The sequence below is a fragment of the Apodemus sylvaticus genome, chromosome 20 (genome assembly GCF_947179515.1).
Source record: "Apodemus sylvaticus chromosome 20, mApoSyl1.1, whole genome shotgun sequence".
In the NCBI taxonomy this organism is placed as follows: Eukaryota; Metazoa; Chordata; class Mammalia; order Rodentia; family Muridae; genus Apodemus; species Apodemus sylvaticus.
The window spans coordinates 61,163,931-61,186,634 of record NC_067491.1 but is presented as its reverse complement, the minus strand read 5'-3'; positions in this window follow the sequence as shown (position 1 = coordinate 61,186,634).

Below are 22,704 nucleotides of genomic sequence, written 5' to 3'. Positions count from 1 at the left end.
AATCTCCTCCTGACAAAGTAGCCTTACATAGAATCTTCCAATCTTGTGGGGTTAAGTTTGACTGCATCACAGTATTCAATAAAGCTTGTGGAAAAGGACCGAGGGCTATGATGTGCCACAGCTGTCTTTAATTCCTTTATCACTTTGAACTCCAAGGTCTGATATTGTCTAACTATATTCTGCTGGTCTATGATCTCAACGACAAAGTTAGATGTGTCCGTCTTTCCCTGTGAGCCTGACTTACAGCTCTTTCTAGTGGTGATTGGTGTGTCTCAGGGTCACTGCTCTTTCCTGCACTTGATACCCTTTCTGCAACTTAATTTCAAATTCCAATTCATGTAATTGTATCTCCATCTTGGTATCATCTCCTACAGTAGAGGCCACAGGCAGAGCAGAAGGTGCACTAGGAGGCAATCCTCACCATAATATTAGGCAGCTCCTTCATCTGAATGAGCTTTCTCCTCTAATGTTAGCTCATCAATAGTGTCTCTATATCTTTCTAAGTTAGGGTTGAGAAGACTCTTTTCTGAGGAAGTCCTCTCTGGCAGGCTTCCTTCTTGAGATTCCTCAAGTGTGATATCTGGTGCCTGTGAGATCTCTTCATCAGTAGCATCTTTTATAAGCATCCGGAGGCAGAGGGTAGTATTATCTGCCTTGGTGGCTCTTAGTGCTTTTCCAATTTTTTCCCAGGTTCTCTTATATAAAGTTCTTTTTTCTCGGAACCATGGGCAACAAGAATCTATCTGATCTAAAAAAAACCTTCTAACCATTGTTTTTCAAACCCTACTCTTTCTCCTGAAGCAGCTCTTGAAGGCTGCAGACAAACGCCTGTTTTGAAGTTCCTATCCCATTTCACACTGTTACCTCCTAAGCAAGCTCAGTGTTGTGTCTACGCTGTCCCACTTAGCCTGTATCCTTCTGCACCGACAACAACAGCTTCAAAAAGATGAAATTTTAGACTAGTGTTAGTATTTAGCTCCTGTATTTGCTCCCCATGCAGGGTACTGTCTTTTTCTATTTTCTGCAAAGCTTTGCCGAGACAGGGTCGCCTCAGGAAACCTTCCTGTGCCTGGACACTTGTCGGGCGCCAATCTGTAACTGCCCACAGTTACATGGAATAGGTTCCCTAGAAGGGAAGCTGGGGATGCATGGAAAGTTGGGGGAAAGAGATGGAGACCAAGACAACAGCACCTGCTCAAAGCCTCAAGGTTTAATGGAGGACTCAGAATTTTAAGGTTTCAGGCAAGACTCTTCCCCCAAATTCCAGGGTGTGTTCTGGGAACTGGTCTGGCTGTTCACTTGGCATTGGCTCCACTGCTCAGGCACCTGGGTGGGTCACCTACTTAATTCAGGAATTTGTAAATCTGGAGGAACAAAGAACTTCACCTTGGTCTGAGTGCTCTACCCTAGGTGGAGAGGATTATGGCTAACACAGGAATTTCTGCTCAGAGACTGGGAGAAGAACTTCATCTTGGTCAATGTCAAGTTCCTGCCAGGTGGCATGGCACCCCAATAAGGCTCTCTACACTGGATGTTTTCAGTCAGGAGCTTTTTGCATTTTGCATTTCTTTGACTGCTGTGTCAATGTTTTCTACCTTCTGCAACCGAGATTCTCTCTTCTTTCTCTTGTATTCTGTTGGTGATGCTTGCATCTATTACTCCTGATTTCTTTCCTAGGTTTTCTATCTCCAGTGTTGTCTCTCTTTGTGATTTTTTAAATTTTCACTTTCCATTTTTAGATCCTGGATGGTTTTGTTCAGTTCCTTCACCTGTTTGAGTGTGTTTTTCTGTAATTATTTAGGGGCTTCTGTTTACCTGTTTTCTCCTGTATTTCTATAAAGGAAGTTACTAATGTTATTTTTAAAGTCTTCTATCAGCATCATGAGATGTGATTTTAAATCCAGCTCTTGCTTTTCTGGTGTGTTGGGGTATCCAGGATTGCTATGGTGGGAGAACTGGTTTCTGATGTTGCCAAGTAGCGTTGGTTTCTGGTGCTTATGTTCTTGCGCTTGACTTTGCCATCTGGTTATCTCTGGTGTTCATTGTTCTTCCTTTCTTTGGCTGGAGCTTGTCCCTCCTGTGGGCCTGTAAGCCTGTGTCAGCACTCTTAGGAGACCAACACTCTTCTGACAGGATCTGTGTGCAGATGGCTGTGGAGCCTCTTGGCTCCAGGGTGCAGATGGTAACTGGACTGCTCCTGTCCTAGCTGCTCCACTGGATGCCATGTGCATTCCTAACCTTTCCCCTCCAGACAGTTATTGGAGACAAAGTGTGGATCTCACCTCCAGAAGTGAAGGCTCTGCTGGGAGATCCCACTCTCCTGGTGGGCAGTGCACAGAGAGAAGTGGAGCTGCCGGGCTCCCTGGTACAAATGGTGACAGGAGGGCTCCTGTCCCAGCTGCTCCACTGATCATATGATGGTGAACATTTCTTTAGGTGCTTCTCGGCCATTTGATATTCCTCAGTTGAGATTTATTTGTTTACCTCTGTACACTGCTTTTACTAGGGCTACAGGTTTCTCTGGAGTCTAACCTTTTGAGTTGTTTGTATTTATTGGGTATTAGCCCTCTGTTGTATGGAGGGTTGGTAAAGATCTTTTCCCAATCTGTTGACGGCAGTTTTGCCCTCTTGACAGTGTCCTTTGCCTTACAGAAGCTTTGCAATTATATGAGGTCCCATTTGTCAATTATTGATTTTAGAGCACAAGTCATTGGTGTTCTGTTCAGGAAATTTTCCACTGTGCCCATGTGCTCAAGGCTCTTCCCCACTTTCTCTTCTATTGGTTTCAGTGTATCTGGTTTTATGTGGAGGTCCTTGATCCACTTGGACTAGAGCTTTGTATGAGAAGATAAGAGTGGATCCATTGGCATTCTTCTACATGCTGACCTCCAGTTGAACCAGCACCACTTGTTGAAAAAGTTCTTTTCCACTGGGTGGTTTAAGCTCCTCTGTCACAGATCAAGTGACCATAGGTGTGTGGGTTCATTTCTGTGTCTTCAGTTCTATTCCACTGATCTACCTGCCTGTCTTTGTTCCACTACCATGTAGTTTTTATGACTATTGCTCTGTAACACAGCCTGGGGTCAGGGATGGAGATGATTCCCAGAGAAGTTCTTTTATTGCTGAGAACAGTTTTTGCTATCCTGAAGCTTTGGTTATTCTAAATAAATTTGCGTATTGCCCTTTTGAACTCTATGAAGAACTGAGTTGCAGTTTTGATGGGGATTGCATTTAATCTGCAGATTGCTTTTGGCAAGATGGCCATTTTTACTATATCAATCCTCCCAATCAGTGAGGATGGGAGATCTTTCCATCTTCTGAAATCATCTTCAATTTCTTTCTTCAGGAACTTGAAGTTCTTGTTATACAGATCTTTCACTTGCTTGGTTAGAGTCATAAGATTTTTATATTATTTGTTACTATTGTGAAGCATGCTGTTTCCCTAATTTTTTCTCAGCCTGTTTATCCTTTGAGTACAGAAAGGCTACTGATTTGTTTGACTTAATTTTATATTCAGCCACTTGCTGAAGTTGTATTTCAACTGTAGGAGCTCTCTGTTGGAACTTTTGGTGTCACTTAAATATACTGTCATATCATCTGCAAATAGCGATATTTTGACTTCTTCCTTTCCAATTTGTATCTCTTTGACCTCCTTTTGTTGTCTCATTGCTCTGCCTAGGATTTCGAGTACAATATTGAATAGGTAAGGAGAGAGTAGACAAACTTGTCTAGTCCCTGATTTTAGTGGGATTGCTTCAAGTTTCTCTTTTTTTTTTCATTTATTTTTTTATTGATATATTTTTATATACATTTCAAATGATTTCCCCTTTTCTGGGTGCCCACTCTCTGCAAGTCCCATAAGCCCTCTTCCAAGGCCCTGTTCTTCCATCCACCCCTTCCCATTTCCCTGTTCTGGAATTAACCTATACTCTTGCACTGAGTCTTTCCAGAACCAGGGGCCACTCCTCCATTCTTTTTGGACATCATTTAATTTGTGGATTATATCCTGGGTATTCAAAGTTTCTAGGCTAATATCTACTTATCAGTGAGTGCATACCATGATTGATCTTTTGAGACTGGGTTACCTCACTTAGTAAGATGTTCTCGAGCTCCATCCATTTGTCTAAGAATTTCATGAATTCATTGTTTCTAGTGGGTGAATAGTACTCTATTGTGTAAATATACCACATTTTTTGTATCCATTCCTCCGTTGAAGGACACCTAGGCTCTTTCCAGCTTCTGGCTACTACAAATAGGGCTGCTATGAACATAGTGGAGCATGTGCCCTTATTGCATGTGGAATACTTTGAAGAATATTGGTATAAAACTATCTGGTCTTGAGATTTTTCTTGTTGGGAGACTTTAAATGGATGCTTCTATTTCTTTTGGGGTTATGGGAATATTTAAATAGTTTGTCTGATCATGATTTAATTTCGGTACCTGGTATCTGTCTAGAAAATTGTCCATTTCATCCAGATTTTCTAGTTTTGTTGAGTATAGGGTTCTGTAATAAGATCTAATAATATTTTTGCATTTCCTCAGTTTCTGTCCTTATGCCTCCCTTTGATTTTCTTAAAGAACCAACCCCTGATTTTGTTGGTTTCCATGTAGTTCTTTTTGTTTCTACTTGGTTATTTTCAGTTCTAAGTTTGATTATTCCCTGCTGGGTACTCCACTTGGGTGTATTTTCTTCTTTTTGTTCTAGAGCTTTCAGGTGTGCTGTTAAGCTGATAGTGTATGCTCTCTCCATCTTTTTCTTTCGTTGGGGAACAGGGAAATGACTCATAGCTATGGGTTTTCCTCTATGCGCTGTTTTCAATGTGGATATTAGCCATAAAATACAGGATACCGATGCTACACTCCACAGACCCAAGGAAGGTAAGCAAGAAGGAAGGTTCAAGTGAGGATGCTTGAATCTCACTTAGAAGAGGGAATAAAACAGTCATAGGAGATAGACGGAGGGAGGGAACTGGGTGAGAGAGGGGATAGGGAGGTGAATGAGGTGATACAGTTTTCAGGAGCAGGTGGGGAGACAGAAGGGCCCAGAAGGCCAGGAGAATAAATTGAAATCTGCAACTCGCAGGGTTGGGGGCTGGAGGCATCACAAGGACATAAAACCTGGGATGGGGTAGACACCCAGAAATCAGTGGGGACGACCTTAGCTGACACTCACAGCAGTGGAGATATGAAGCCTGAAAAGGCCACCTCCAGTAGCCAGACAGGAACCCCAGTGAAGTGATAGGGACACCAACCCACCCACAAAACTTCTGACCCAAAATTTATCCTGTCTACAAGAAATGGAGGGGTAAAGATGGAGCAGAGACTAAGGGATTGGCCAACCAATAACCAGCCCAACTTGAGACACAACCCACGGGCAAGCACCAGTCCATGACACTACGATGATACTCTGTTATGATTCCAAACAGGAGCCGAGCATAACTGTCCTCTGAAAGGGTCCACTCAGAAGCTGACTGAACCATCCAAACATGGGATGGAACTGGAGGACTTGTATTAGTCAGGGTTCTCTAGAGTCACAGAACTTATGGACTGTCTCTCTATATTGAGGGAATTTATTGTGATGACTTACAGTCTGTAATCCAACTAACGCAACAATGGTCAGCTGTGGATGGGAAGTCCAAGGATCTAGTAGTTGCTCAGTCCCCAAGAGGCTGGTTGTTTCAGCTGATCTTCTGTAGAAGTAGGTTCCAACAGATGTGCTGGCAAGTAAGTGCAAGTGGGTGAAGAAGAGTGAATCTTCCTCCTTCAATGTCCCTATGTAGGTCTCCAGCAGAAGGTGTGGCCCAGATTAAAGGAGCATGCCACCACACCTAGATCTGGAACATGCTTTGTCCTAGGCTGACCTGGAACTCAGAGATCTCCTTGCCTCAGTCCCCTGGGATTAAAGGCGTGTACCACCTTGCCTGTGCCTAAGCTTTTCATGGCCACTATGCCTCAAGATCTCCATGCTAAGATCCAAATCAGAAACTTGTATCTTCCAGCCTCAAGACCTGGATCACAAGTATGCCCCTCAATTCTGAATTGTAGTTCATTCCACATGTAGTCAAGCTGACAACCAGGAACAGCCATTACAAGAATCTTATGGAAGAGTTGGGGGAAGGATTGAGGGCCTGGAAGGGGATAGGAACTCACAGGAAAACCAACAGGGTCAACTAACCTGGACCCCTGTGGGCTCTCAGAGACTGAATCACCAACCAAAGATGTTTGAATGGGCTGTACCTAGGCCTCCCCATGCAATGTAGCAAATGTGTAATTAGGTCTTCATGTGGGTCTTCCAACAGGTGGAGTGGCGTGTATCCCCAAAGCTGTGAAATATGTTTCCCTAACTTGGTTACCTTGTCTGGTCTCAGTGAAAGAGGATATGCGTAATCCTGCAAAGACTTGATGCACAAGGGTGGGGGATACCCGAGGGAGGTCCTCTAAGAGGAGAAGGAGATGGGTGACAGGGGGGAAGACCTGTCTTCTTGAGTGAGGGGAAGACCAAGAGGGAGGGCATAAACCAGGTGAATGAATGAATAAATAAGAGTGAATAAATAATTAAATAAATAAATATGTTTTTCTATTATTTTAAGTGTATGGGATTTGGGAGGGGGTGTATGGGCACATGTGTACAGTACCCAGTGCCCAGTGGTCAGAAGAAGGTATCAGATACCTCTGATGATGAAGCTAAGAGGCAGTCATGAGTTACCATGCACACTAGCCACTGGGCCATCTCTCCAACCATAAAATTGTTCCATTGCTACAGCATGACTGTAATTTTGATACCATTATGAATCATCATGTAAATATCTGATTTGCAGGATGTCTGGTACGTTACCCCTGTGGGGGTTGTGCCCCCCCCCCATGTTGAGAACCACTGTTTTAGGGACTTGGTTAGGTTCCAGGCCAATGAGAGACCTTGTTTTATTGAAGAAGAAGAAGAAGAAGAAGAAGAAGAAGAAGAAGAAGAAGAAGAAGAAGAAGAAGAAGAAGAAGAAGAAGAAGAAGAAGAAGAAGGAAGAAGAAGAAGAAAGAAAGAAAGAAAGAAAGAAAGAAAGAAGAAAGAAAGAAAGAAAGAAAGAAGAAAGAAAGAAAGAAAGAAAGAAAGAAAGAAAGAAAGAAAGAAAGAAAGAAAGAAAGAAAGAAAGAAAGAAAGAAAGCATCTAAGAATGGACACTTGAGGTTGCCCTCTGACCTCCACATGCAAACACACAGACACACACACACACACACATATGAACATGCGCAGGCACACAGGAGAATCACTGTTACCCAAGCTGGTCTCACACTCTCCTTCTACTACCTCAGCCACCAAGTGCCAGTGTCACAGGCACGTGTCCCACATCCACAGTCTCTGGGCCTGCTGAACATTGCCAGCACTGGGCAGTGAGGCAGAGAGGCAAGCATGGGTGCCTGGGGAGGGGCTCAGCTCAGCTGCAGTCAGGCCAAACAGAGGTTCTGTACAAGCAGAGCCCTGCTGTGCTCAGGATCTGAGCCTGCCTTTTCACTGGGAACTTCTGCCTCTAACAGAACAGCTGGGACCTGTAGGACCCTACAGTGCAGAGCATTGGCTGCAGGATGCTGGCACACAGTCACTTAACAGGGAGGATCCCCGTGAAAATGCAGGCTGTCAAAGGCTGAACACCAGCTACCAAGGGCAGAGGCATCCGGCATGCTCTCTGAGTTGGGCTGAATTCCTTGGGCCTCCTGGATTTCAGTGTCTGCCAGTGGCATACAGAGGATCCTGACCCAGCCTCTAAGGAGAGGAAGGAAATGGAGGGGGGAGTCGGTACTTTTGACTGTCCCCCCATGCTCCCAGACCCAAAGACCTGAAGGATATAAGGAGCCAGCCCATTCCCAGAGAAACACACACGCCGGGCCTGCACGTACAGCTATCGGGACATCAGCCTGCTGTCAGCTGGGCCCACGAGTGTCCACAGCCTGCCCAGCCCGGGGCCAGAGTCGCAAGGCCTCCCACCCTTAGTGCCTCCTCCACACACCCCATTGTACAGAAGGGTAGACCAAGGCACAGGGAACGCATGGCCCCATAAGGTCCCCATAAGGGAAGGAGATGGGTACTCACCACCAGGAACATGCAGTACATGCCAAAGGAGGAGTGGCCAGAGTAGAAGAACAGCCTGAGAGAAAGGACAGCCACTCAGGTCATGGAGACCCAGAGGCAGAGCCGCAAGCTCCTTGGGGAGCTGGCAGCCATGGAGGAGTGCAACTCGAAACTCAGGCAAACAGGGCCAGAGAGGTGGCTCAGCAGTTAAGAGCCCTGACTTCCTCTGCAGAGGACCCAAGTTCAATTCCTGGTGCCCACATCCTACTCTTCACAACTACCTATAACTCCGAGTCCAGGAAATCTGATGCCTTTGGCCTCTGAGGGTACCTGTAGTAATGCACAAACACACACACACACACACACACACACACACACACACACTTTTTTTTGTTTTTTTTCAAGACAGGGTTTCTCTGAGAAGCCATGGGTGTTCTGGAACTCACTCTGTAGACCAGGCTGGCTTCGAACTCGGAAATCCACCTGCCTCTGCCCCCCAAGCACTGGGATTAAGGCGTGCCCCACCACTGCCAAGCTCACACACACACACACACACACACACACACACACACACACACACACACACACTTAAAAGTAATAAAAATAAATTGTCTTTAGGACTTACTTTTATTGTATGTGTATGGGTGTTTTGACACATCTCTGTGTGCCACACGCATGCAATGCCTTCAGTAGCCAGAAGGAGGCATCAGATCCCATGGACCTGAAGTTGCAAACTGTTGCGTGTGGACTAACTTGTGAGTTTTCAGAATCTAATACAGATCCCCTGGAATTAAAATAAAAATTTAACCCGAGGGGAACTGGAGAGATGGTGTAACTGTTAAGAGCACTGGCTGCTCTTCCAAAGGACCTCAGTTCAATTTCCAGGACCCACACGGTGGCTCACAACCATCTGTAACTCTGGCTCTTAATTCTGGCCTCCACGCTTACCGTCCATGCATGTGGTATATGGAAATATGCAGGCAAACCACCCATACACATAAAATAAAACTAAAATTGAGAAACAAAATTTAACCTGAAGGAAGGCTTGCACACGGGACACTCCCTCAGGAGGCCCTGGAGCAACCGTCTCCCCTCCTGACCCTCAGTTCACCAACTCCAACCCCTGCCTGCTCCTGGAGCAGCCACGGCCAGCAGGAGCACATGGTCAGGCTCCCAATACTACAGTCGCAGCCACTGCTGTGACAGCTGTCAGTCTGGGTTGCTGGTCATCACCTCATCTTACAAAGATATTTGTCACTGCTCGAGCGGCAGCCATGACCTATGCTTTGGAGACTCTGAGGAGTCATTCCCCAACCCGGGCACCCCCAGAGCTGCTCTCCAAACTTAGCAGATACAATAAGGCTAAGGCAGAGTCCCCAGCCCCACCCCAGCACCCAGAAAACAAAAGTGAAATGTATGTCCAATCCTGTTGACCTCTATGCAGACCACAGACCTCATTCTAACAGGGCCACCCTCAGTTCCCTCATGTGAGCCATGAAATAGACAATGACCTCAGTATCCACTGTCCCTGTGACTCGGTGTCGAGTCACAGCTGTGGGTTTGACCTTAAGTACAGTCACAAACAGACACAGACAAGAGTCACGGATTTGCAACAACAAAAAATATCCCAGGCGTGCACATGCATAGCACAGCTAATAACTAGAAGCTGCCTAAGGAGCTGGGGAGATGGTCAGCCATGAAGGTGCTGCTGTGCAAGGCAGAGGACCTGAGCCACCCTAATAATCACAACAAAGGAGGCAGTGCATTCCTTAACCCAGGACTGCAGCTTGCTGGCCAGTCAAACAGGACTGCACAGCTCCAGGTTGAGTGAGAGTCCTTGCCTCAACCTTTAAGGTGATGAGGGACTGGAGAGTGGACTCTGGGGTTGGGAGCGCTCAGTGTACTTGCAGAGGATGAGGGTTCAGATCCCAGCACCCACACAACAGCTCACAGCAGCAGCTTCTAACTCCAGTTCAAGGGGATCTGGTGCCCTCTTCTGACCTCTGTAGACTCTGATAGCTCCAGCAGCTAGGCAGGCAACTCCTGGAAGGTGCTGCTGCTGAGGTTGAGCACCTGGAGGCTGCAGCAGAGCAGCAAATGGGCCAGGCAGGCCCTTGGGCAGCGAGCCTGGGCCACCCAGCCGGTTGTTCGTGGCCAGCAGCATGTGCAGGCCGCTCAGTGTCAGCAGCTCAGGTCCCAGCTCTGCGAGGTCATTGCCACTCATGTCCAGGAGCAGGAGGAGGAAGCCACCGCCCAGTGCACCCATGGCAGCAACTGGCAGCAGGAGCCACAGCAGCGCCTCCTGTGAGTCATGCCACTCATCATTGGTGCCTCCAGCTCAGACTCCAGGGCCTCCGCCCCACACGCTGTGGATGGACCAGTTGAGTTTGGCCTCCTGAGCCCGGTTTCCTCCATCCAGCGGGATCCTAGGACGCCTGATGAGGCAGTGCATCCTGGAATCTGAAGGGTTCCACCCCATCAGAAGTGGTGCACATGGCCCTGCCCAGGCACTCACCTCTGATGCCAGCCGAGTCAAGCCTCAACCTTCTTCTTTACTCTTTGGCTAATATCCACTTACAAGTAAGAATATACAGTTGTAGATTTGGTTTATTGCTAATATTATCTTAATGGGGTTCCCAAATTATAGGAGACTTTGCATGTCTAAGTGTGAGACACTGTCCTTCCTCCCAGATTGTTGTAAATGCTAAATTAATTTGCTGGTAGCAAATGACTGGACAGGGAGACAGAGGTGGGACTTTATATTTCTCAGACAGTAGATCACTGAAAGAAGGAAGTTTTAGAATTGCCATGCTGGGAAAGCAGAGGATGGAAAGGTCTCCCATTCTCATGGATTGATAGGATAATACAGTGAAATGGGCATCTTACTAAAAATAAATCTACTGATTCAATGCAATCCCCATCAAAATAGCAACACAATAATTTACTGACATGGAAAGAGCAATTCTCAGTTTCACATGGAAAAACAAAAAACCAGGATGAATGAAACAATTCTGAAAAAGACTTCTGGAAGAATCACCATCACTGACCTCAAGCTGTACTACAGAGCAATAGCGATATAAATTGCATGATAGTGGACACGGACAGTCAGGTTAATCAACCGAATAGAATCAAACACCCAGAATTAAACCCACACACCAGTGGACACTTGTCTTTTGATAAAGAAGCCAAAACCATACAACCAAAATTATAGCATCTTCAAATCAGACTGGCATTTAGCACCTCATTTTAAAACAGCAGTGGATTAAGTAAGGGATTGCTTGCTAGAACCCTTCCCCTCATGTCCAGATGCCTCTTGCTTGTTTGGCTAGGGGGGAGATTTGGAGCAATACACTTCTATTGAACCAGAAGAAGAGAGTCAAATTTGCAGAAGAATGTTTTTACATAAGTAAACATGGATAAACTCACATAAAATTATATATGGATTCATGCTTGCACATTCATATATCTCCATTAAAACCAGTTGGGCCAAACTACATCCTTATCTCATAATTACACACACACACACACACACATCTATACTTACAAATGCATTTGGAGCAAAAGATCAAGCACCAGTGCCGAATGAACTCATTCATTCTGGATGAAAAATGAGCTCCAATCTTTATTGCATAGAGAAAGAAAAGCTTCTTCAAGTTTGTTGCTACATGAATTTAACCCAAGTCCATAGCAGAACGCTTTGTCCTCTTTAGTACAACTAGGCTTGCCTTGCTATTAAGAAAATACCTGTTCTGTCCTGTGGTAAGGAGGGTCCTACCTGCCCCTTCCACTCTCTCTGTAGTTTCTTCTTTTTGCCTCTTTCTCTCTGCATTGTGCATATTGCTCTTATTTTATAAAGATGCCTTATATTTAAGATATTAAACTCTGCATTCTCCTTTTAATCTTGCTCCCTCCTCCTGCTCTGATGTAACAATGCTCTTACTTTCAATGTGTTTGTTACTTTTTATTTCGCTCACTTTTTTATTAGATATTTTCTTTATTCACATTTCAAATGTTATCCCCTCTCCTCATTTCCCCTCCAAAAACCCCTATCCCATCCCTCCTCCACCTGCTTACTACCCCACCCACACCCGCTTCGCTATCCTGGTGTTCCCCATCACTGGGGTGTGGAGCCTTCACAGGACCCAGGGCCTCTCCTCTCATTGAAGTCTGACAGGGCCATCTCCTTCAACATATGTGGCTGGAGCCATGGGTTCCCCCATGTGTTCTCTTTGGTTGGTGGTTTAGTCCCTGGGAGTTCCGGGGGTGCTGGTTGGTTCATATTTCTGCTCCTCCTGCAAGGCTGCAAGATCTTTCAGCTCCCTGGGTCCTTTCTCTAGCTCCACCATTGGGGACCCTGTGCTTAGTTCACTAGTTGGCTGTGAGTATCCACTTCTGTATTTGTCAGGCACCGACAGGGCCTCTCAGGAGACAGCCATATCATCTTCCTTTCAGTAAGCACTTGCTGACCTCCACAATAGTGTCTGGGATTGATGACTGTATGAGGGATGGATCCCCAGGTGGGGCAGTATCTGGATGACCTTCCCTTCAGTCTCTGCTCCACATTTTGTCTCTGTATCTCCTCCTGTGGGTATTTAGTTCCCCCTTCTAAGAAGTACTGAAGTCTTCCTTCTTCTTGAGCTTCATTTGGTCTATGAATTCTATCTTGGGTGTTCCAAGCTTCTGGGCTAATATCCACTTTTTAGTGAGTGCATGCCATGTGTGTTCTTTTGTGACTGGGTTACCTCACTCAGGATGATATTTTCTAGTTCCACCCATTTGCCTAAGAATTCCATGAATTTGTTGTTTTTAATAACTGAGTAGTACTCCCTTAGGCAAATATCTTCTACAAATAGTGATATTTTGATTTTTTCCATTCCAATTTGTTTGCATTTTACGTTCTTTTGTTGTCTAATTGCTTTTGCTACGTGTTTGAGTACTATATTGAACAGGTAGGGAGAGAAAGGACAGCCATGTCTAGTTCTTGATGTTAGAGGGGTTGCTTCAAGTTTCTCTCCATTTTATTTGATGTTGGCTACTGCTTTGCTGTGTATTGCTTTTCTATTATCAGGTATGGTCCTTGAATTTCTGAGCTTTCCAAGACTTTTATCATAAAGGGTATTGGATTTTGTCAAATACTTTCTCTGCATCTAATGAAATGGTCATGTGATTTTTTTCTTTGAGTTTTTTAATATAGTGTATTACGTGTATCATGAAGGGGTGATGGATTTTTTCAAATAATTTCTAAGCATCTAATGAAGTGATAATGTGTTTTTTTTTTTTTGGTTTAAGTTCCTTTATATAGTGGAACACATTGATAGATTTCTGTATATTGAACCATCCCTGCATCCCTGTGATGAAGCCTACTTGATCATGATGGATGATTGCTTTGATCATGGATGATTGGTAGGTAGATATTGCTTAAATTTGCTTTTGTCATGGAATGTTTTGGTTTCTTCATCTATGATGATTGAGAGTTTTGAAGTCGTCTGAAGCCTGAGTTGACATTTTTTGTTCTCTTAAGGTCTGCATGATCTCTATCCAGGCTCTTTTGGCTTTCGAAGACTTTTGAGAAGCCTGGTGTCATTCTAATAGGTCTACAATTTTATGTTACTTGGCCTTTTTCTCTTACAACTTTTAATATTTTCTTTGTTGTATACATTTAGTATGTTGATTATTATGTGATGAGAGGACTTTTCTTTTCTTGTCCAATCTATTTGGCTTTTTGTACATTTATGGCCATCTCTCGCTTTAGGTTGGGGAAATTTTCTTCTATGATTTTGCTTAAGACATTTTTCTGGTCCTTGGAGTTGGGAATCTTCACTCTCTTCCTTTCCTATTATTCTTTTTTAATATAATTTTTAAAATTAATTATTTTATACACTCCATATTTTATTCTCTACCCTGCCAAACCCTGTCTACCCTCCACCTGTTCCACATGCCATACCACTTCCCCTCCCCCTGTCTCCACGTGGATATCGCTAAACCCCACCTCACCTGACCTCTAAACTACCTGGGGCCTCCAGTCTCTTGAGAGTTAGGTGTATCACCTCTGACTGAACACAGACCTGACAGTCCTTTATTGTATGTGTACTAGGGGCCTCATATCAGCTGGCATATGCTGTCTGTTTGGTGGTCCAGTGTTTGAGACATTCCGGGGGTCCAGATTAATTGAGACTGCTGGTCCTCCTACAAGGTTGCCCTCACCTTCATTCAGCCTTCCCTAATTCAACAGCAGGGGTCAGCTGTTTCTGTTCATTGGTTGGGTGCAAATATCTGCATCTGTCTCTTTCAGATGCTTGTTGGGTCTCCCGGAGTGTTGTCATGCTAGGTCCCTTTTTGTGAGCGCTCTATAGCCTCAGTAATAGTGCCAGGCCTTGGGACCTTCCCTTGCACTGGATCCCACTTTGAATCTGTCGCTGGGCCTTCTTTTCCTCAGGCTCCTCTCCATTTCCATTCCCGTATTCTTTCAGACAGGAACAATTATGGGTCAGAGTTATGACTGCTGGATGGGTCCCCTCTCACTCATTTGAAGTCCTGTCTTCCTGCTGGAGGTAGGCTCTATAAGTTCCCTCTCCCTACTGTCAGGCATTTTATCTAGGGTCCCTTCCTTTTAGTCCTGTGAGTATCTCAATTCCCAAGTCTCTGGGGCATTCTGGAGGGTCCCCCCAACCTATCATCTAAGGTTGCCTATTTCCATTCTTTTTGCTGGCTCTCGGGGCTTCAATCCTTTTCCCTCCACAAATGTCAGATCAGGTTCCCCTCTCTCCCCTCTCCCTCTTCTTCCCTGCCATGTCTACTTTCCTTCCCAGGTCCCTCCCTCCCTCTTCACTTGTGATTGCTGTCTTCTCTCTTGCAAGTGAAACTGAGGCGTCCTCACTTGGCACTTCAGCCTGTTGACGTTTTTGAGTTCTATGGAATGTATCTCAGGTATTCTGTCTTTTGTTTGTTTGGTTCGTTGGTTTTTTTTTTTTTTTTTTTTTTTTTTTTTTTTTTTTTTTTTTTTTTTTTTTGCTAATATCTACTTATTACTGAGTATATACCATACATTTCCTTTGGGGTCTGTTCTGAGCTACTTCACTCAGGATGATATTTTCTAAATCTATCCATTTGCCTGCAAAGCTCATGATGTCCTTGTTATTAACAGCTGAGTAGTAGTATTCCATTGTGTAAATGAACCACATTTCCTGAATCTATTCTTCTGTCGTGGGATATCTAGGTTGTTTCCAGCTTCTGGATATCACAAATAAGGCTGCTATGAACACAGTGGAACACATACCCCTGTGGCATGGTAGGACATCTTTTGAATATATTTCCAAGTGTAGTATAGCTGGGTCTTCAGAAATATCTATTTCCAATTTTCAATTTTCTGAGGAATCTCCAGATTGATTTCCAGAGTGGTTGTACCAATTTGCAATTCCAGCAGCAATAGAGGAGTATTCCTCTTTTTCCACATCCCCTCCAACAAGTGTTTTCACCTGAAGTTTTGATCTTAGCCATTCTGGTTGGTGTAAGGTGGAATCTCAGGGTCATTTTGATTTGCATTTCCCTGATCAGGAAGGACTTTGAACATTTTTTTAGGTGCTTCACAGCCATTCGATTCCTTAGTTGTGAAATCTTGGTTTAGTTCTATATACTTTTGGTTTGGGTTTTTGTGTGTGTGTGTGTGTGTGTGTTAGCTTCTTGAGTTCTTAATAAATTTGGATATTAGCCCTCTATTGGATGTGGTGTTAGTGAGGATTTTTTCCCATTCTGTAGGTTGTCAATTTGTCATATTGATTATGTCCTTTGCCTTACAGAAGCTTTCCAGTTTCATGAGATCCCATTTATCAATTCTTGATGGTACAGAATGAGCCCTTGAACTTCTGTTTAGGAAGTTTTCCCCTTTGCCAGTGGGATCAAGGCTCTTTCCCACTTTCTTGTCTATTATATTTAGTGTTTCTGGTCTTATGTTGAGGTCTTTGACGCACTTAGACTTGAGCTTTGCACAAGGTGACAAATATGGACCTATTTTCATTTTTCTACATACAGACAGCCAATTAGACCAGCACCATTTATTGAAGATGCTTTCTTTTTTCCATTGTATATTTTCAGTTTCTTTGTCAAAGATCAAGTGTCCATAAGTGTGTGGTTTTATTTCTGGGTCCTCAATTCTATTCCATTGATCAGCATGTCTGTCTCTGTACCAACACCATGCAGCTTTTATCACTATTGCTCTGTAGTAAAGCTCGAAGTCAGGGATGGTGATTCCCCAGCCATTCTGTTATTGTTAAGAACTGTTTTTATATCTTTGCTCCTGTGACTGTGTAGAGGTGTAGACAGGTACACGGGGATCACCTGAGTAGAAGAGCGCTTAGGACACACCCCACCAGGGCTCCACCTACACCCAGGAGCTTGGCAGCACCACAGACAGCTTGGCACCTACCTTGCCAGGGGTCATCTACCCTGCAGGGAGGCGGTTAGAGGGAGTCCCGCCTTTAGAGATGAGGCGCCACTATTTTTGCTCCTGTGACTCTGTAGAGGTGCAGACAAGTATGCAGAGATCACCTGAGTAGAAGAGGAATCGGGACACGGCCCACCCAGGGTCCCACCTGCACCCAGGAGCTGGGCAGTGCCACCACAACCATCTGTGTACCTAATCTGCTAGGGGATATCTGCTCTGCATTGAGTCCTGAAATTAGACGTAAGGCCAACATCTTCTCTCCTGTGACTGAGCAGGCTGTTGCAGCCAGGAACACAGAGAACACCCCAGTATAAGGTCATTTGGGACTTGGTCTGCCAGGACCCAACTTGCACCCAGGAGCTGGGAAGGCCCACAGCAATCTGTGCCAGGGGAAAGCCCGTCACCCAGGGGTGCTGAGATAGGCTTGCAGGCACACAGGAGGTACAAGCACCAGCCAGTGACAGCAAGACCAACTAACAACAGAGATAACCAGATGGCAAAAGGCAAACGTAAGAATGTCACTAACAGAAATCAAGGCAATATGGAGGCCTTCAAGAAGGACATAAATAACTCCCTAAAACAAACACAGGAGAACACACGTAAACGGGGAGAAACCCTTGAATACCTAAGGGAAAACACAACAAAACAGGTGAACAAAGCCATACAGGATCTAAAAATGAAGGCAGAAACAATAAAGAAATCACAAAGGAAAACTACTCAGGACATAGAACACCTAGGAAAGAAGTCAGGAGTCACGGATCCAAGCATCAACAACAGAATACAAGAGAGAGAAGAGAGAATCTCAGATGCAGAAGATACCATAGAAAGCATTGACACAACAGTCAATTAAAATGCAAAATGCAAAAAGCTCCTGACCCAAAACATCCAGGAAATCCAGGACAAAATGACAAGACCAAACCTAAGTTTTATAGATATAGAAGAGAGTGAAGATTTCCAACTTAAAGGGCCAGCAAATGTCTTCAATAAAATTACAGAAGAAAATGTCCCTAACCTAAAGAAAGAGATGCCCATGAACATACAAGAAGCCTACAGAACTCTAAATAGATTTTTACCAGAAAAGAAATTCCTCCCCTCACATAATAATTAAAACACCAAATGTACTAAACAAAGAAAGAATATTGAAAGCAGTAACGGGAAAAGGTCAAGTAACATATAAAGGTTGACCTATCAGAATTACACTGAATTTCTCACCAGAGACTATGAAAGTCAGAAGAGCCTGGGCAGGTATCATAGAGACCCTCAGGGAACACAAATGCCAACCCAGACTGCTATATCCAGCAAATATCTCAATTACCATAGAAGGAGAAACCAAGGTATTTCATGACAAAAACAAATTTACACAATATCTTTCCACAAATCCAGCCTTTCAAAGGATAATGAATGGAAAACAACAACAAAAGGAGGGAAAATACACACTAGAAAAATCAAGAAATTAATCTTCCTTAACAAACCCAAAAGAAGATAATCATACAAATATAAAAATTACATCAAAAAAGGCCGGAAGCAACATTCACTATTCCTTAATATCTCTTAACAGCAATGGACTCAATTCCCCAATAAAAAAGATATAGCCTAACAGACTCAGGGTCAAAGACAAACACTACCTCAGTGTAAAAGGCTGGAAAACAGCTACAGACTCATTCTGTCAGAAGAAAACTTCCTAAGCAGAACACCAATGGCTCAGGTTCTGAGATCAATGATTGATTAAGGGAACTTCATGAAACTGCAAAGCTTTTATAAGGCAAGGGACACTGTCAGCAAGACAAAACAGTAGCCTACAGATTGGGAAAGGACCTTCACCAACCTTGTATCTGACAGAGATTTAGTGCTCAAGAAGTTAAATAGCAACAACCCAAATTAACCCAGTTAATAAATGTGCCACAAAGCTAAACAGAGATTTCTCAACATAGAAATCTCAAATGGCTGAGCAGCTCATAATGAAATGTTCAAAGTCCTTACTCACCAGGGAAATCTCAGCATAACTGAGATTCCATCTTACGTAGGTAAGGAGGGCTTAGATAAAAAACTCAAGTGGCAGCACATGCTGGTGAGGATGTGGAGCAAGGGGACTTCTCCTCCATTACTGCTGGGATTGCAGATTTGTACAAGCACTGTGGAAATCAAGTTGGCAGTTTTTTTTGAAAACTGAGAATAGTTCTACCTCAAGACCCAGCTATGCCACTCCTGGGAATATACACAAGAGATGCTCCCCATCCCACGAGACACTTGATAATCATCTTCATAGCAGTTGTACATGTAGGAGCCAGAAATTGGAAACAACCTAGATGTCTCTCCAATAAAGACTGGATAAAGAAAATGTTTTACATGTTTGCATGGTATGTACTCACTTGTAAGTGGAGATTAGACATAAGCAACAGGATACTCCTGCTACATTCCACAAACTTAAAGAAGTTACACATGAAGGACGGTACAAGCAAGGATGCTTGAACTTCATGTAGACGGAGGAATAAAATAGTGATAAGAGGCAGATAGAGGGGGGAAACTGGGAACTGGGTGGGAGAGGAGATAGAAAGGGGAATGGGGAAAGATCAGGTGTGGGGAGGGACAGAAGGGATGTCTAGAAGCCATTAGAATAAATGGAATTCTGCTTCTCATAGGAGGGTGTATAGGTGACATCTTCAAGAAAAGCCAGAGACCTGGGATAAGGAAGACCCTCAAGAATCAATGGAGATGTCTTTAGCTGTGACTCCAAGAATTGGGGATACAGAAACTGAAGAGGCCACCTCCTGAAACAAGGAAGCAGGAAGACCAGGGGAGTCATAGGGACACCAACTGTCTTAGTCAGGGTTTCTATTCCTGCACAAACATCATGACCAAGAAGCAAGTTGCAGAAGAAAGGGTTTATTGAGCTTACACTTCCACGTTGCAGTTCATCTCTAAAAGAGTCAGGACTGAAACTGATGCGGAGGCCATGGAGGGATGTTTCTTACTGGCTTCCTTCCCCTGGCTTGCTCAGCCTGGTCTCTTATAGAACTCAAGAATAGAGCCCAGAGATGGTACCACCCACAAGGGGCCCTCCCTCCTGATCACTAATTGAGGAAATGCCTCACAGTTGGATCTCATGGAGGCACTTCCCCAACTGAAGCTCCTTTCTCTGTGATAACTACAGCCTGTGTCATGTTGACACTCAAAACCAGCCAGTACACCAACCCACTTTAAAAATTCCAACCAAAAATTTATCCTGTCTACAAAAAAAAATGCAGCCATGAGGAATGGAGCAGAAACTGAGGGAACAGGCAACTAATACCTGCCCCCACTTGAAACTCATCCCAGGGGCAAGCAACAATCCCTGACACTATTAATAATACTCTGTTATGCTTGCAGAAGGGAGTCTAGCATGACTGTCTTCTGTCCTCTAAGAGGCTCCACCCAGCAGATGACTCAGACAGATCCCGACAGCAGCAGCCAATCTGGATGGAGCTTGGGGAAGAATAGGAAGGATTGTGGGCCCTAAGGGAATGGGAATTCCACAGGAAGACAGACAGAATCTACTAACCTGTACCCTTGGGATTCTCAGGGACTGAACCACCAACTAAAGAGCACACAGGGGTAGACCTAGCGCTCCCCATACATATATAACAAATATGCAGCTTGCTCTTCATGCATATCTCAAACAACTAGAGCAGGAACTATCTATCCTAAGAGATGTTGCCTAGATATGGGATATGTTCTCTCTGGGCTGCCTTTTCTGGCCTCAGTAGTAGAGGATGCACTTAGCATAACAAAGACTTGATGTGCCAGGGTGGATGTGTAACCAGAGGTGGCACCCACTGGCTCAGAAAGGAAAGAGGGTTGGGTGATATGAGGGAGTGGCCAGGAAAAGAGCAGTAAATGGTATGAAAAGTGAATAAGTAAAAAGAAATATTAAATAAAAAATATTAAAAAACATTTTTGTTTGCTGGTGCAATTACCTCACAACATGAAGTCATGTGTGCATCCTTGATTTTGTTTATTTGATCTTTTATGGGTCAGGACCAAATTGACCCTATTATTATGGCTCTGTAATACATCTTAAGATATGGAATGGTATTCCCCACAATATTTTCCTATTTGCTTCTGATGCTATTGGCACCCCGGGGTCTTTTGTGGTTCCATATGAAGGGAAGGTTCACTTTTTTCAATTGAAACGAAGGATGAGATGAGGATTTTCAGGGGGTTGAATCAAACATATAAAAAGTTTTGGTATCTTAGCCATTCTGACTGGTGTAAGGTGAAATCTCAGGGTTGTTTTGATTTGCATTTCCCTAATGACTAATGAAGTTGAACATTTTTTAAGATGCTTCTCCGCCATCAGAATTTCTTCAGGTGAGAATTCTTCGTTTAACTCTCTACCCCATTTTTTAATAGGGTTATTTGGTTTTCTGGAGTCTAACTTCTTGAGTTCTTTATATATATTGGATATTAGCCCTATATCTGATGTAGGATTGGTGAAGATCTCTTCCCAATTGATTGGTTGCTGATTTGTCCTCTTGATGGTGTCCTTTGCCTTACAGAAAATTTGTAATTATATGAGGTCCAATTTGTCAATTCTTGATCTTAGAGCATACGCTATTGGTGTTCTGTTCAGACAGCAGGTGTTGGAGAGGGTGTGGAGAAAGAGGAACACTCCTCCACTGCTGGTGGGGTTGCAAATTGGTACAACCTCTCTGGAAATCAGTCTGGCGGTTCCTCCGAAAACTGGGCACCTCACTTCCAGAAGATCCTGCTATACCACTCCTGGGCATATACTCAGAGGATTCCCCACCATGTAATAAGGATACATGCTCTACTATGTTCATAGCAGCCCTCTTTATAATTGCCAGATGCTGGAAAGAACCCAGGTATCCCTCAACAGAAGAGTCTATGCAAAAAATGTGGTATATCTACACAATGGAGTACTATTCAGCCATTAGAAACAATGAATTCATGAAATTCTTAGGCAAATGGATGGAGCTTGAGAACATCATACTAAGTGAGGTAACCCAGACTCAAAAGGTGACTCATGGTATGCACTCACTAATAAGTGGATATTAACCTAGAAAACTGGAATACCCCAAACATAATCCATACATCAAATGAGGTACAAGAAGAAAAGAGGAGTGGGCCCTTGTTCTGGAAACACTCAGTGAAGCAGTACAGGGCAAAACCAGAACGGGGAAGTGGGAAGGGGTGGGTGGGAGGACAGGGGGAGAGACAGGGGCTTACGTGACTTTCAGGGAGTGGGGGGGCTAGAAAAGGGGAAATCTTTGAAATGTAAATAAAACATATAGCGAATTAAAAAAAAGGAAAAAAAGTTTTGGTATAATACTCATTCATTTGATGTAATATTCACTTTACCAATCCAGGAATAATACATTGTCTTTATGTCTTTCTTCAGAGGTTGAAAACTTCCATTGTAGATCCCCATCACCTCCTTGTTGTTCATTTCCAGGCACTTTATTTTCTTTGAGTCTGGTGGAGTGGAGTATGCTCATGATCTTTCTCATTTTTTAATGTTTGATATATATAAAAGCTATTGATTTATGCATATTGAATCTCTATGCTACCACATTGCTGAATTTGTCATTTCTAGAAGGTTTTTGTTCAGATTCCTGGGATCTCTAATATCTAGTATCTTGTCCACTGTACACTGGGATAGTTGGATATCTTCCTTCCTGATTGTGTGCCTCTAATTTCCTTCCCTTGCTTATTACCTCAGCTGCACTTTGAGAACAGTGAAGATAGCAAGTGCTATTGACAATGTTTGGGAGCCCCAGGTGTCTCTGTCCCATTACTGAATTCAGAGGTGTTGATTGATTTAATCTTTAATCCATATCAGATAATGTTGGCTGAGGGTTACTCATATATATCTTTTCACTAGGCTGAAGTATTGTCCCTGTGGTTCTACATTCTCCTAAGACGTTTATCATGAGGGCATAACGTATTTGTCAAATAAATTTTCGGCATCTAGATGATCTAGATTGGATAATTAAATTCACTAATGTGGCTTATTACATTACAGACTTGCATATATTTAACTATCCTTATATTCAGGTGGTTCAAGTCAACATGGTGGGCCATCTTTGTGATGCATGTTTGTATTCTGTTTGCAAGTATGGTGTTTTTTTTTTTTTAACAATCCATGGCATTTTTATTGAGCCGTTTAGTTTATGAAGTAAAAGGAAAAGCAGCTCTCTTGAATACT